Below are 15,081 nucleotides of genomic sequence, written 5' to 3' on the forward strand. Positions count from 1 at the left end.
TAAAGTTGGGTATCAAAATAGTATGGTATATTGGGTCTGTAAAATGTGTATGATTTTATCATTTACCAGATTTTTAATATAATTATTAAACTCACAATACAACTTTTTAAGTTTTATTTTACAGATTTTGTCATTATGTTCTACTAGAGAATTTTTACATCAACAAAATCCTGTACCATTTGGAAGAATCCATAGATGTATAACTACTCAAAACAGAACATTTGAAATTATGTATTAAGCTGTATCTCCACACCAGGACAACTAGGCAAACTGTACAAAATGGATCTTTGAAATTATCATTCCAGCAATATATTTTGTACTTACATATGAAAATTCAAACACAGGAACCTATATTTAATGTTAAACAAACTCCAAAGTCTATTTGAAGTTTATAGCACTCTAAGCTAAGTATAGTGAACATATCAGGAGGATCATGAGTTCAAAGCCAACCAGGTCTACAAAGTCAGTTCAAGATTACCTCAGTTGCAGCTTAGTTAGACCCTATCTTATAGACAAAAGAGAGAAAAGGATGGAGGAAGGAAGAAAGGGAGAGAGATGGGGGAATGAGAGAGAAAGGAAATGTGGGAGAGAGGAAGCAAAGGCTAAAAGAAGAAAGAAAGAAAATGAGAATATTCCACTTGTTACTTTGAGCATATTACTCAAATGTGACAACACATCAAAAGTATTGTTAGCAGCTATGGTTAGAGTCCCACTAAAATTCAATACTCTTGTCTCTATCTGGTTGGTTAACAATATAGTGGCATATATTAAACAATTATTCTACATATGTCACCACAATGTTACCACATCATTAGTTCCTTACTGAAATGAAGATCATTGTATTAATTTAACCCTATGAGAGTAGTGTAAAACTACAGACTTTTTTTTTATATACTGTGGTTGGTGCTTTCAATAACTTGGCTGTTGAAGTTATTTTTTTCTCTTAAATAGCTAGACAGCTCCTATACTTCTCTGGATCTTAGGACTTGCTATATTATGTTTTTTTTTTCTCCAGATCCCCCAGAGTAATCTACTATGTCTTTAGCATCTGTCTACTTGAAACTGTCCCCAGTGTGTATTCCTTTGCTCCTAAAAACAGGGACTAAGTTTGTACATAAACTGTAATATGGATTTTGTTAGGAGAATATACAATCTTCTCAGCACTCTACAATCGGAAAAAGTCTCCTAAATGAATCAGTATTTCTTTCTGAAATGTGGATGTGACTGTTTGCATTCTATATCTGCAGCATACATTTAGTTTAATGTCCTAGGAAGGGCCCACCTTTTTTCTTTTAGCTTTTTATATTCTCCAAAGGCGTAGCACTTACCAGCATAGACAAACTTTCCTGTCTGAAGTAGTGATGGCAACATAAAAATACATTGATAAGAAACTAAATTCTATTTAGTGAATGGCCTTTCAAAACCCATGCAGTGTTTAATGTCTTTGTCATCTGAGAAGCACACTAAGAATAAAAACAAATTCTACTTTTATATTCCTTTGGGATGCTAATCAAAACCCAGATCAATTGACTGATAGGTGTCTTATTAAACAACTCCTCTCTCTGTCTCTGTTGTCTGTCTGTCTGTCTGTCTGTCTGTCTCTCTCTCTCTCTCTCTGTGTGTGTGTGTGTGTGTGTGTGTGTGTGTGTGTGTGTCTGTCTATCTTTCTCTTTTTCTCTCTCTCTCCCACAAGAGTAAACAAGATGTCACAGGATAGAGGTCTTAACCTACTCAGGAACTCACATAGACGTAAAGCAAACAAGAATCTTTCTCATGGGAAGGACACTGCAGCTGACCCCTTTGGGAACCCTCCTGCTTTCACTGACTCTGGTTTATGCTCAGTTTCAATCTCTTCACATGCACCAAGTTTTAAAAGTGTCTACAAAAAATGACAAGGGTCTGGGGTTGTTCATTCTATATTACAGAAATGTGGAGCTTCCATTTTTGACTATTCTTTATTTCTCAGCTTCTATAGAATGGATACACCAATGTCACCTTTCAGTAAGATAGTCATGGACAGCAGAAGGCCTGGACATGCCAATTGTAATTAACTTTCTTTTCAAATATGTTTGACAGTTTCATGCTGAGAAGTGCTTCTTACCTTTTGAACTTTCAGATTGCTTGGCTGGGCAAAATGTGTATCATTTTCTTTTAAAATTGCCTTACAAAGAGCTATGTACTATGGTATTCTTGCACACGTCAGCCATTTATAAGAGATTTAGATTTTTAAGCAGATTATCCTTGTTCCAAGTGAGAGACCTTGCTTTTGTCTGAAGCATGGGCTATGTTCAGGTGTACATCAGAGTCCCAGGACAAGGACATTCAGAAATTCATAAATGTCAAAGAGAATGACCCTTCCTCATGGCCTATCATCCCAGCTGCTCTACCAGGCAGAATTCCACAATCCTGTGAGAGCCAGAATGGTGATTTTTTTGACAACAGCTAAAGATGGGAAAGAAATGTTCCTTGAGTTCAGCTTCCCACATTATGGTTATTCATCACTTTTAAAATAACATCAAAAATCAATAAAATTCGAAGAACTCTATAAATGCATCTTTTCCTAATTGAGAAACTTAACCTGACGTTTGCAGAAAGAATAATATACCTTACTGTGACCTACTTAAAAATGTAAAAAGTCACTTTATAGCTGATTATTTCAATCTTTCATTTGGCCTTTATATTCTTTTTTCATAACCGGAGTGTTCATGTTTTACTGTTGTTGTTGTTTTAAAAGGAAAAATAACGGTCTAAATTCTCAGCAGCATTTTGATCGAGGAGAAAATTTTCATACTTCAATAGTGCACGTAATGGAATTGGTCAGATTTGAAGCATGAGAGCACACTTTATCTTGGATCTTTAATTTCTTACAGTTCAGCTAACAGGAATTTAACTAAAATTCAGGTTATGTGACCAGTAAGCATACTTCTCAAATAGTATAATATTCACCTTAATTTTGTAGTACATTTCTATAAAAGGGGTAGGTGACACTCTTATTTTAATAATTTATAGGTTTATTTATTTTTACCTTTATGTGTGTGTTTAGCCTTGTATGCATGCGCACCACATATGTATTGTGCCTTGGAGGTCAGAAGATGGTGTTAAACCCAGGAACTGCAGTTACTGATGACTGTGTACCACCAATAGATGCTGGTAACTGAACGTGGATCCCCTACAAGAGCAAAATGTGCACTTAACCACTGAATTATCTTTCCAGCCCCAAGAATACTCATATTTGTATTAATCTTTTGGTTAATAAGAAATAATTTAAAACCATGTTTATACCCAAAGATACAAATATGTTGAATAATATTAATTTTCACAGGGGTCAAAATACAAAAGAAATGCTTGTTAAAAACCCATTTTGACTTTCCCTTATCTAACCACCAGATCAACAGAAGAAACATATTGAGGCTTACACCACACTGGTTTAATGACCTTTTATCCAAAAATATAAAAATGAAATTAAATGATTGATTCTTGATTTCCTCAAAACCAAAAGCTGTAATTAACATATAATGTTATCAATTTCTTTGTGATTCTGTAATTACCAAGGTCTTTTGCTCTAAATACCAAAGAAAAATCCAGTTCAGCTTACTGTAAACACACTATCTGATTTCTGTTGAGTATACTCCAAACATGAATTATGGGAGTCAGGAATAGGTGGCTTTCGGTAGCATTTTCTATTGGTGTCCAAGGATGTTTAACTTCTGTTGCTTCTATGTGAGACACCAAATCAAGGCAGCCAATTGACCTGTAGAAGCTATCTGCATGTTTATTACCACTTGGTGAAAATGTTGTGCATCTCTGAGAGTTTGAACTGGAAGTTCCCTCTGAAGGAATGTGAGGGTTCAGTCTTCAAGGATCTACTCAAGCCCAGAGGGCTAACTTTTCAGACTGTGTCAACAAGGAAGGGATCCTTTCATTTCCAGTCCTATCATTTTAGCACATGATTTTTGAGGACTAGTAGAAAATATGAAACAAGAGAGTCTTCCCCTGATATTTTCAGGGAGAAAGCAATGTGAATAAAACATTAAATATAATTATATTTATATTCATGGATATAAATAATTAAGTATTGTGGTCAGTTTTTGTAAAGTTAACACAAGTGGGAATTGTCTAAGAAGAAACCTCGCCAGGCGGTGGTGGCGCACACTTTTAATCCCAGCACTCAGGAGGCAGAGGCAGGCATGAGTTTGAGGCCAGCCTGGTCTACAGAGTGAGTTCCAGGACAGGCTCCAACACGACACAGAGAAACCCTGTCTCAAAAAACCAGGGGAATAAAAAAAGAAACCTCAATTTAAAATAATGTCCCATCAGATTGGCTTAAAAGCAAGACTGTGGAGAATTTTCTCAACTGATGAGAGGGCCCAGCCCACTATGGGCGGTGCCACCCCTGGACATGTGGTTCTAGGGTGTATAAGAAAACAAACCAAGCAAAAAGAAGCAAGGCAGTAATCAGCATCTTCCATGACCTCTGCTTCAGTTCCTGTCTAGGTTCCTGCTTTAAGTTTCTGCCAGTTTTCCTCAATGAACTATGGCCAGGAATATGTAAGCAAAACAAACCCTTTCACTCCCAAGTTGCTTTTGTCCTGGTGTTTATGACAGCAGAAGAAACCCTAACTAGGGCAAATATAATATCTACTGAAGTGTCTTAGCTTCTCTAATTTAATGTGGATTGTTGTTTTATACCCTAGTCAATTCATTGTTAACATCATTTTCATAAGCTGTAAAAGGAAGGGTCCAAAAGCCGTTCCTGTATTAACTCCAACTTAAGAAGGCAAACTGGCAAAGGTAGCCAGGAAATTTGAAGTGGCATACATATGTCTTGGTAGTACAAAACATATGATTTTTCTGGCCCTGTCACAAAGTAAAGAAGATAACACTTGAGTGATACAGTGTGGAAGGACAGAATTTGTAGTTATAGTTAACATGTAGTTCATATTTAACTTCTGCTTTCAAGAGATCCTACTAGTAGGTTGTTTTGAGGTGGATTTCAGTCATAAATTAGTAGGACCTCCAAAACTGAAAAGCTTCCTATTGATTCTGATGTTACAATAATCCAGTACAAGTATCTCTACCACATATCAGTGACTAATTTGTCCAAAATACTCACCTACTTTAGAAAGCACCACAGTGTAAAAATCTGCATATCTAGTAACATGAATGCATAAAACCAGATAGGTCTTGGGGTTGGAGGAGGAATGGAAAATAGGACAATATTATAGTGCTGTACTGATAAGTGTAACTCATTACATCCTCTAATTCCCAGGGATACACAAACTAAATCAAATTGTCTCATGAGTGCACTCCACAGTCCTTTCAGCACCTCCCCTCTTCCATTTTTCAAATACTACAGTTATCAAACTGCTTGTAGCTATTGCAAATATCTTAGTCTGGCAAATTTCTTAGTTACATCTTTGTCACCCCAGTTATTACAAACTGGATCATAGTCCATATCACCAGGTTTTCTTCTTGCCTCCATAATATTTCTTAAAACTTGCACTAAACGTGGCATAACATGGCTTAGGGTTAGCTCAAATAATTTCTTCATATCCTACTTTAAGGCAATGAAAAAGCTGTAAATGATGCTTTGGGACCCACTTCTGATAGAGAGAAGAGAAAGCAAGTTAATTAGGATTTCCTGGATTTTACAGAAGACAACCCAGAAATATAGGTACTGATTGCCACATCTTTCCTCAGTCAAAACCCAGCACCATTCTGTTTCTCTGCTGTTCATGAGCTCATCTTGCCCTCTAGGAAACCATTGACACATTAGCCCTAGACCTAAAAACAATGTTATCTTGTGAAATTAATTTGTAAGTTTTAGATATACACTGTATCTACCATTTTAAAGGTATTAGTAGCCATGTCTTATGAAATTAAAATGTTAATACATTAGTGTTCTCAGGCTACCTTTGCAAAATCCAACAGACAGTCATGGAGACAGGAACTCAAGGTCAAGGCACTTGAAATATAGTATCTGCTGAGGCTGGTTTCACTGGTCTGTCCATAGCCCCTCTATGCTAGTCTTCATATCACCTTTCTCTATGCATGTTTCTCTGAGTCTTTGCTGCTTCTTGTAAGCCACCAGTTCTACTGGTTGCCACTGCACTTTAATGGCCCCATTTAGCCTTAATTTTCTCTTTAGTAGCTCCATCTCTAGTCAAACTTTGGGATAGAGCTTCGTTGGATCATCTTTACATGGGACAGAAACAAGTCAGTGATAGATATATTTTATTTGAAAAGGTGTGTTTTTTTTACTCAATATTTCAACATGTAACTTTTTATATGTATTCACATATCTCTTTTCATGCTAAGCTTTCGAAATCTGATGTTCCACACTCTTCACCACATGTTAGCTTGTACTAGTCATCTTTCAAATACTCTTTATGTGCTAGGGGCCACCCTACCAGGCAGTACAGCAGTAATAGCATCCATGATGTTATCCCAAAGTTAGATGCAGAAAACAATAGTCCAGATGATTTCATGATTGTGGAAACCCTTCACTGGGAAGTTTGTCCTGTCTTATCTTTGCAGTAATATTCTCTTCCACGATGGCCTCCAAACAGAAATTCCCTGATCCATTTCACCTATGGAAATGTTTAGGCAGGAAAGACTCCAAACCCACTTTACCTACCAAAACCACTGGAGTTAGATATATCTTGACACCTACAAAAAAGTATGCTCACTTTTGTCCACATTAAAAGTTTCTTGCCAAAATTAACATGAATTTCATCATTGTTGAGTCAAATCTTAGTTTCCTTCTGGTTTCTCTGTTCTTCTTAACACATCCTCCATTCTTTCAATCAACTACCTTTAGGAACTCAAATGTGGTTTTCTGAATGTCTGACAATAAGAAGTAAATTATTCCCCCTATCTGTCTCTGTCTCTCTCTCTGTCTCTCTCTGTCTCTCTCTGTCTCTCTCTCTCTCTTTCTGTGATTTTTTCTTTGTCTTGTATTTCTTTTCGTGTTTGCCATCCTTCTGATTTTGCTTGGGTATATTATTCTAAACTTTTATACTAGCCTCTAAACTGATCTTTTATTCATCATCTTGATGACTTATGCTATATAAACCTGTTGTTTACACTTCTTAGAACATAAGTATGAACCTGTTACTCTTCCCAATTAGCTATTGAATTAAATACATACATGCTTTATATCTCTTTCCAGGATTTAGAGTTAATCATTCCTGTCTCCAACCTTGTGGTAGTTTGAATGAGAATGTGCCTCATTGACTCACATAATTCTGTATTTGGTTCCCAGTTGGTGGACAGTTTTTGGACAATTCAGAAGTATGGCTTTATTGGAGGGAACATATCACTGTGTCACAGGCTTTGAGGTTTCAAAAGCCCACACCAGACCCAGTCTTCTCTCTCCCTCTGCCTTCTGCTTGTGGATCATGTAAGCTCTTAGCTATTGCTCTAACATCCACCATAATGATTATAGAATAATCCCCTAAAACTGTAAGCAAGGCCCCAATTAAATGTCTTCTTTTATAAATAGCCTTGGTCATGGTGTCTCTTTATAGCAATAGAACAGTACTTAAGACATATGTCTCTGCCAAATTTAAGCTATATTATTTGCTTTCATACACTCTAGTTTAATTACGTGAGCAGTCATTGTTGTTTGTAGGAATTCATTAAATCTTTTCATTTGAAACTTTTTCTCATGTAACGCTCATTGCTGGAAATTACCTTTTGTTACCCACTCAGCTTTAGCAAAAATGCCTTCTTCATGAAGCCTTTCAGAATCATTCCAACAAGAAATTATTTCTTGATTTATTCATTTCCAAATATCTAGTTTTTTGGGTCATCATTTTATTCTTAGTACTAGTAAATCAAAAATGAAAGAATTGGGGTACTAATACCAGAGTTATGAATGCATAGCCATCATCAGCCATTTGTTATTTAACAATATTTGTGAACATTCTATTATGTGCTAGACATTGTTCTAGGCTCTGAGAATATAACAATAAATAATAGAGATATAACTACTCTCAGATAGCTTACATTATGGTGGGCAAGACAGTGAGCATTCAAAAATATATCAGGAAAATACAATTAATAGTCATCAATATTATGCCAATAATTATAAGAAGATAATGTGATAGAGTGACTTTATGTCTAACATGCAGAGGAAAGAGAATGATGCTAAACCTTAGAGTTGGAGGATAGACTGAAGGAGGAATTGATGACAGATTGAAGTGGATAGATTGAAGGGGAAAGAGTATTGTAGGAAAAGTGTTTTACAAAGACTTTGCCTGAGGGGTGACTTGGGAGGTAGAGGAGTTTGTGTGCAGGACAGATGACCTGAGTTCAATCCCCAGGTCCCACAAGGTGGCAGGAGAGAACCTACACTGTAGAGTTGTCCTCTGACCTTCACAAGCAAATAACCACACATACACATCTGTACATGCTAGTACACACACACACACACACACACACACACACACACACACACACACATAAATAAATGCATAAATAGATCAATAATAATTTTTTTAAGATCACAAAGCAGAACTTGCTTGACACATTTAAAAGATAAACTTATCAACACCATAGACACAGGGATTACTGAGAAAAGAGGACATTATAAAGAACTAAGAATGGAATACAGGGTACTAGATAAAATGTTTTTGTATTAGCAGACAAAAGTCGATGCAGTATTGGAAAATGTGCTAAAAGAAACATGGACAATTTCAGCATAAACTAGGAAGTGGTCACAAGGCTTTCTAATGAGGCAGTAGGTATATGTAGTACAATCATTGTAAATGGTAATGTAATAGAAGCAATTGAGTGCAAAATCTTAGCAGGGATAAATTAATCCAAATATTTGTGTTGAGGTCAGTCATGGACTTGCAAACCCCAAGTCCAGTCTTAGGATGCTCTCTCATTAACTCAGACCATGTGTCATTTCTCCACATAAAGCACATTCTATTTTTTAATTAAGAATTTTTTTATTCATTTTACATAACAACCACAGATCCCCTCTCATCCCTCCTCCAGCTCCCCCCCCAGCCTTCCCTTCCCTACCCACCCATCCCCTCCATTAAAAAGGTAAGCCCCTCCACCCCCATGGGGGAGTCAGCAAAGCCTGATACATTCAGTTGAGGCAGGTCCAAGCCCCTCCCACCTGCATGAAGGCTGTGCAAGGTGTCCCACCATAGGCAATGGGCTCCATAAGGCCAGCTCGTGCACCAGGGATAGATCTTGATCCCACAACCAGGGCCACCTTAAACAGACCAAGCTACACAACTGTCTCACTTATGCAGAGGGCCTAGTCCAGTTCCATGCAGAGGCTCCACAGCTGTTGGTCTAAAGTTCATGAGTTCCCACTAGCTTGGTTCACTTGTCTCTATAGATTTCCCCATCATGATCTTGATGCCCCTTGCTCATAGAATCCCTCTTCCCTTTCTTCAACTGGACTCCTAGAGCTCAGCCTGGTGCTTTGCTGTGGATCTCTGCATCTGTTTCAACAAGTTATTAGATGAAGGTTCTATGATCACAGTTATGGTATTCACCAATCTGATTACCAGGGTAGGCCAGCTCAGGCACCCTCTCCACTATTGCTAGTAGTCTAAACTGGGGTCATCCTTGTAGGTTCCTAGGAATTCCCTAGCACTAGGTTTCTCTCTATCCCCATGATGTCTCTCTCTATCAAGATATCTCTTTCATTGCTCTTACACTCTGTCCCTGTTCCAGCTTGACCATGCTGTTCCCTCATGTTCTCATCCCCCATCCCCTACCTTTTATTGCCTTCCTTTGCCCCCAGTTTACTCAGGAGATCTCATCTATTTCTGCTTTCCAGGGCGATCCACATAAAGCATATTGTTTTGTTGTTGTTGTTTTCAGATAGATGGTCTTTTATTGAAATATTCTCTCTTGTTGTTTCTTAACTATCTGGGCATTCCACCACACCACTGTTGATGCTATCGGTGTTGTCAAGAGGATGGCGGCTGTCCACATTGCAGCCCACAGACTGTGCCCTGGATCTCTTTAATAGTTCCAGAAAGTTCTCTGGCTAAAGACTGGTGTTGCATCTGCTGGGTAATGTTGATGATCTCATCGAAATGATATTTCCACTGTGTTCAGTGTTCTTCTGCTTCTTTCTGTCTCTTGGTGGCTCCTTGAGGGCTTTGATGATCAGGGCAGAGGCAGAAGGCACCACAATCTGGGCCTGTCTGTTCTGGAGGGTCAGCTTCACTGTGATCCTCAGACCTTTCCAGTCACCGGTTGCCTTGGCAATGTCATCGCCAACTTTTTTTGGAGACAGACCCAGGGGGCCGATCTTGGGGGCCAAGGCAGATGTGGCCCGGACCTCACCTCCGGTGCACCTCAATTACACGACTTTGATCTCGTTGGGGTCGAACTTGGGCAGCACGGTAGAGGCAGCTGGTGTTGGATGAACCCGGATTCGGAACGACCGAAAAAAGTTGCACCGTAGCCTCCTCCGAGGCACAACCCGAAAAGCATAAAGCATATTCTTAAGGGAAGAAAATCTAATGTTCTATCTCCCCTCCTTAAAACACTCTGAATAATGATTAATGCACAATGGTGAGCCATACCGCTTTGAATGAATATATTTTCAGAATATATACGTGTGTGTGTGTGTGTGTGTGTGTGTGTGTGTGTGTGTGTTGAAGCTGATTTCACTGATAGAATAAAAAAGGGCAGAAAGAATTAAGTCTGAGGAAACAGAGGTATGTTTAGAATGATTTCTGAATTGCATGTAAAGGTGCAACACTGAAGGAGAAATGTTCAGCTGTTATAACAAACTATTCCAGGAGTAGTATCAAAACACACTACCACAGAGGTCAAGCTTGCAACTCAGGGATTTGGGGCAATTATACTTCTCAACAATGAGTCACATATTCTCATGAATTTTAATACAGGTCTAGATTATAATAACATCCATTTCCCTGGGGAGGTATAAGAAACGTTTACCCTCTCCTTCTAAATCCCTAAAGACAAAGCAAAACTCAAAACAAAACATCCTCACATTTCTACCAAAGTCTAATGTGGGAATCAATGAGTTTATTGAGCTTACTGACAGAATATGGGTGAGGCATAACTACAGGAGTGAAGACGAACTGAAAGAGCTGCATCACAAGAAAGGCTTACCCCTGCATGGGTGACAACTCAACCATATCTTAGCAGATGGAGTCTCTCCTTCTCTTCAGTTTTCACCTTCTATATGCTCTAGACGCCCAGAAGACCCTGTGCAATTGGGGCATGACTGCATCAAAGGTCTGGGAGGTACAAGGAGTAAAGGCCTGAATGAATCGCAAGTGAATATCCAGTGCTTCACACTTAGGCTTTCTCTGAGGGGATGCCAACCACCAGGCCCTTTTCTGAGCTTTTGATGGTCTCTTGCGAACAGGCACAGGCGATCTAGTGAACATTACAGCTGCTATGCCCCATGGGTAGTGCTCTACAACATTTCTGCTGAGCATGGTGAACAAGTGCTTCGTAGCTGTTTCTACTACTCTGTGGTGTTCTGTGGGACAGCTATCCAATAGACGAGGACTCAGTCTTTAATGACTTTCCTATGCCATAGCTCAAGGTTACAACTCCGAGATCCAGTCACAGTCAAACCGTTGTTTCACTTTACTTTCAAGAGCATACTGTACCCCAGTGAGCCCTGTGTGTTTCTACTTCAAATTTCTTTATGAATAGGTTTATTCATTTTTTAACACTAAAAGTAAGTTATAATTCCCTACCAAATATATTCTCACATTTTCCTTAAATTTAAGTTCACCTGAATTTTACTTTTAGTCATACATACTAGAACTTACATAAGAAATAAACAAAAGTTATTAAACAAAATCCACTCTGCAACTCAGATCTATTAGATGAATATTGATCACTTTACTTAGAGGTACCCAATATGTTATATGAAATTTATTCTTTTGCTGTACTCTAACACATTGACCTAGGTTCTAAATAGAAAGATGTGAGTGAGGAATATACTCTTTAGTGATATACAAATGTGGGGGGAAAATCCATCTTTCTGATATACAGAAGCTGTGTTCAAAAGTAAAAGTAATGGTAGAAAAATTGATTTTTAAGCAAACATTATCAATTCAAACCATCTTTGAACTGTATTTTCTGTTGTCATTTCAATCAAATTTGAACGTGAATCTGTTTTAAAATAAAAGGAATTTGACCTCATTTCCTAAAAGTTGGGGAACCTGGTGATTAGGATGGAAAGAGGCCTCTCACTATATCATGAAAACACTGATCAACAATGTAAGAAAAGGCTAAGAAAAACCTTGTTGAACAGACTATACTGAGTGAGCAGGAAGATGACGAAGCTTAACACTTTAGAATTAAATCCTACTTATGAGAAAAATAGAACCAAATTCCTTTTGCATACAACTGTGGCAAAGCTATCTATGCCCTCTTGTTTTTCAAAATGAGGACAATTTTTTTTTGTTTTGTTTTTTAAATGAGACCATTGGTCTTGATGGGAATAAAATAATTGAGACAGTTGCCTAGAGTGGGCTTTGAAAAGCATCTTGGGAAAGAGTGTCCCTAAATCCTTGTGGATAAAAAGCTGCTCTATTTCCAAATGCCAGGTGTACAAGTGATTGGCAACCTCTCTTTCAGATACTTAGACTTGCCCTTGTTATTAGGACAGGCTTTGGAAAGAAGTAAGAGACATGTCTGGGCTTCTGGGTTTATAAGAACCTTTGTCAGATGTGTTCATTAGGATCTTTTAAAAAAATTTTCCACGTTAGACTTAATCTGTATGCGCAAGTGTCCTGACTCCTTTTGTGGCCCGTAGCCAGGAAAGCAGAATGTCTGGAGGAACTAGGTGTTTGGGTTCTGATACTGCTCGCAGAGCTTGATTGCTCTGTGGAGTGACTGCGGTTTTGACTGGTGCGAATTTCCTCATCAAAGAGGAATTCTGATGCTTACATAGTAATTTGTATAATTAAACTTCTGAGCTTTTTGAAATTGCATTTTCCTTGTTGCTGCTGTTAATAAATGCCACAGGACCATCAATCCCCATTTAGTCCCAGAGAAAACAACAATGCATGTGAAAGTAGCATTGCAAAGCTCTTTCAGGAAGCTTGGTGGGTAAGACACTGCCACCTTTTGGTTATTGACAAGAGCGAGGTGGGAGGAGGTGTGCTGAGGTAGAGACTAAAGTTTATTTTCTAAAGTGTGAATTGGCTGGGCTTTTAAGACCTTGTAAGTTAAAGCAGAGGATAACATTTAAGAACCATTTTCCCTCACACAACTGTCTTTAGAAACAAATGGTTTGTTCCTTTGGCTTTGGTGACTGATCTGCAGAATCCAGTCTGCAGAAGTGGTTGCAATAAAACAGTAGTGGACTTGTTGGCCGTGGAAGGGAACAAGTGGTATCAGGTTGATGTAAACAGTCTCTTCACCGGAGCTGTGGTACACTCTCCTGCCTCGGAACTACTTGAGAGCACCTCACATTATGTGGCTTTGAAATCGTGTTTCCCAGGATAATGAATTATGTAGCGTTTGTACTCCAGCCTCTTCTGAGCACTCAGCTTGAAACGTTTGCATCAGTGCCAGTGAGTGTAAGGTGATCTCATTCAGGCAGGGGAGGTGGAATGCACATTAGTAGACATAGAATAATTCCCCAATAGCTTTAACGTCAATCTGTGATTAAAATGCAAACCCAGTGCCATTTCTTGGTAAAAGTGAATGAGGTGCAGTTTTATCACACAGCCCAAAAAGGCAAGTCCCAAATGCTACCTCAGTAGAGTCAACATCTTGCTGCTGCAAAGTAGAAAGTAGAAAGTAATGCACTTCCTTGGTTGTGTGAATTCTGCTGCCACTGATCTATTGAGTTAAGAAGACCTTTCATTCACCTTTGGTGGATAGTTCTGAAGGACTAACAGTTCATAACTCTCCTCTCTGCAAGTAGTCATGGAACATTCTCTAGCTCAATGCTCTCTAATTGGTAGTCACTTTTTGAGTATGTATTAATTTTCTGTCTTCTTCCTTTCTTTTTTTTGTTCTTTCTTTCTTTTTTTGGTTTTTCGAGACCGAGTTTCTCTGTGTAGCTTTGCGCCTTTCCTGGAACTCGCTTTGTAGACAAGACTGGCCTTGAATTCACAGAGATTCACCTGCCTGGGATTAAAGGCATGCACCACCACCGCCCAGCTGCCTTCTTTATTTCTTAAATAATTTAGGTGAGCTTGAAAATAGCTTGTTGTTTTGTTTCTCTACCCAGTTTGGGGGAATAAAACTGCACAAGGTTTCAGGATTGTGATGATGTCGTACTGGCTCCTACAATTCACTGAAGAGGACTGGTTCTTCATGTGGTTAGATTACCTGTGTATACCTGCTATTGAAGGCACAGCATTATAGTTTTCCCCTTTTCCTATGTAAAAATTGCTTGGGTACTATTATGTAATGGCAGAAAGGCCTGAAGATATGGTTTAACAGTTAAGAGTACGTGCTACTCATGCAGAGAACCCAGGATGGGTTCACAGCACCCATGTAATAGCTTACAACCACCTTCTTTCGGGGGATTTGAGGCCTCTTCTGACCTCCATGGGCACCAGGTCCATACATGTTGCATATGTATACATGCAGACACTTACACATAAAACTTAATAAATCATTTTAAAGGGATAGATGTCTTTAAATCAACCATTTAAATTGGTTTATGAATACTATAACATTGGTTTTTATCCTTCCAACATTAAAGGTTTCATGTCTATACCAAATATCTGTTATATGACATAAAGATGAAATATTTTATTTTTTTAACCATAGGTTCCTGTAGTGTGTGTGTGTGTGTGTGTGTGTGTGTGTGTGTGTGTGTGTGTGTGATTGTCAACTAAAACTTTGTATGTGCATATACATAAAATTGGATAGGTATATATATAGAAATATTTTGATATGGTAGTAGTGAAAGTGGCTAGTAGTTGTCAACTTGAATTGAACATAGTTTGAGAGCACCTTCAACAAAATGCTGTCTTTGAATATGCACATTTTTGTTAGGTGATTTTTAAACAAGAGTAGAATGTTTGTTTATCCATCCTGCTCCTTAAAATAGTGTCTTGTAAGAATGTAACTACAGCAGTGAATTTT

At 38.3% G+C, this 15,081-nt stretch overlaps 1 long non-coding RNA gene and 1 pseudogene across 1 annotated transcript in view; one reads left to right on the top strand and one right to left on the bottom strand.

Moving 5' to 3' along the window:
• LOC128097694 (uncharacterized) overlaps positions 1-15,081 on the top strand; it is an 88,041-nt gene that overhangs the window by 22,058 nt on the left and 50,902 nt on the right. The gene's annotated exons all lie outside the window — the stretch shown is intronic.
• LOC128097693 (60S ribosomal protein L12-like) lies at positions 9,094-10,559 on the bottom strand (annotated as a pseudogene).

The sequence above is a fragment of the Peromyscus californicus genome, unplaced genomic scaffold, assembly GCF_007827085.1.
Source record: "Peromyscus californicus insignis strain IS unplaced genomic scaffold, ASM782708v3 Scaffold_5__1_contigs__length_169319896, whole genome shotgun sequence".
NCBI classification, from domain to species: domain Eukaryota; kingdom Metazoa; phylum Chordata; class Mammalia; order Rodentia; family Cricetidae; genus Peromyscus; species Peromyscus californicus.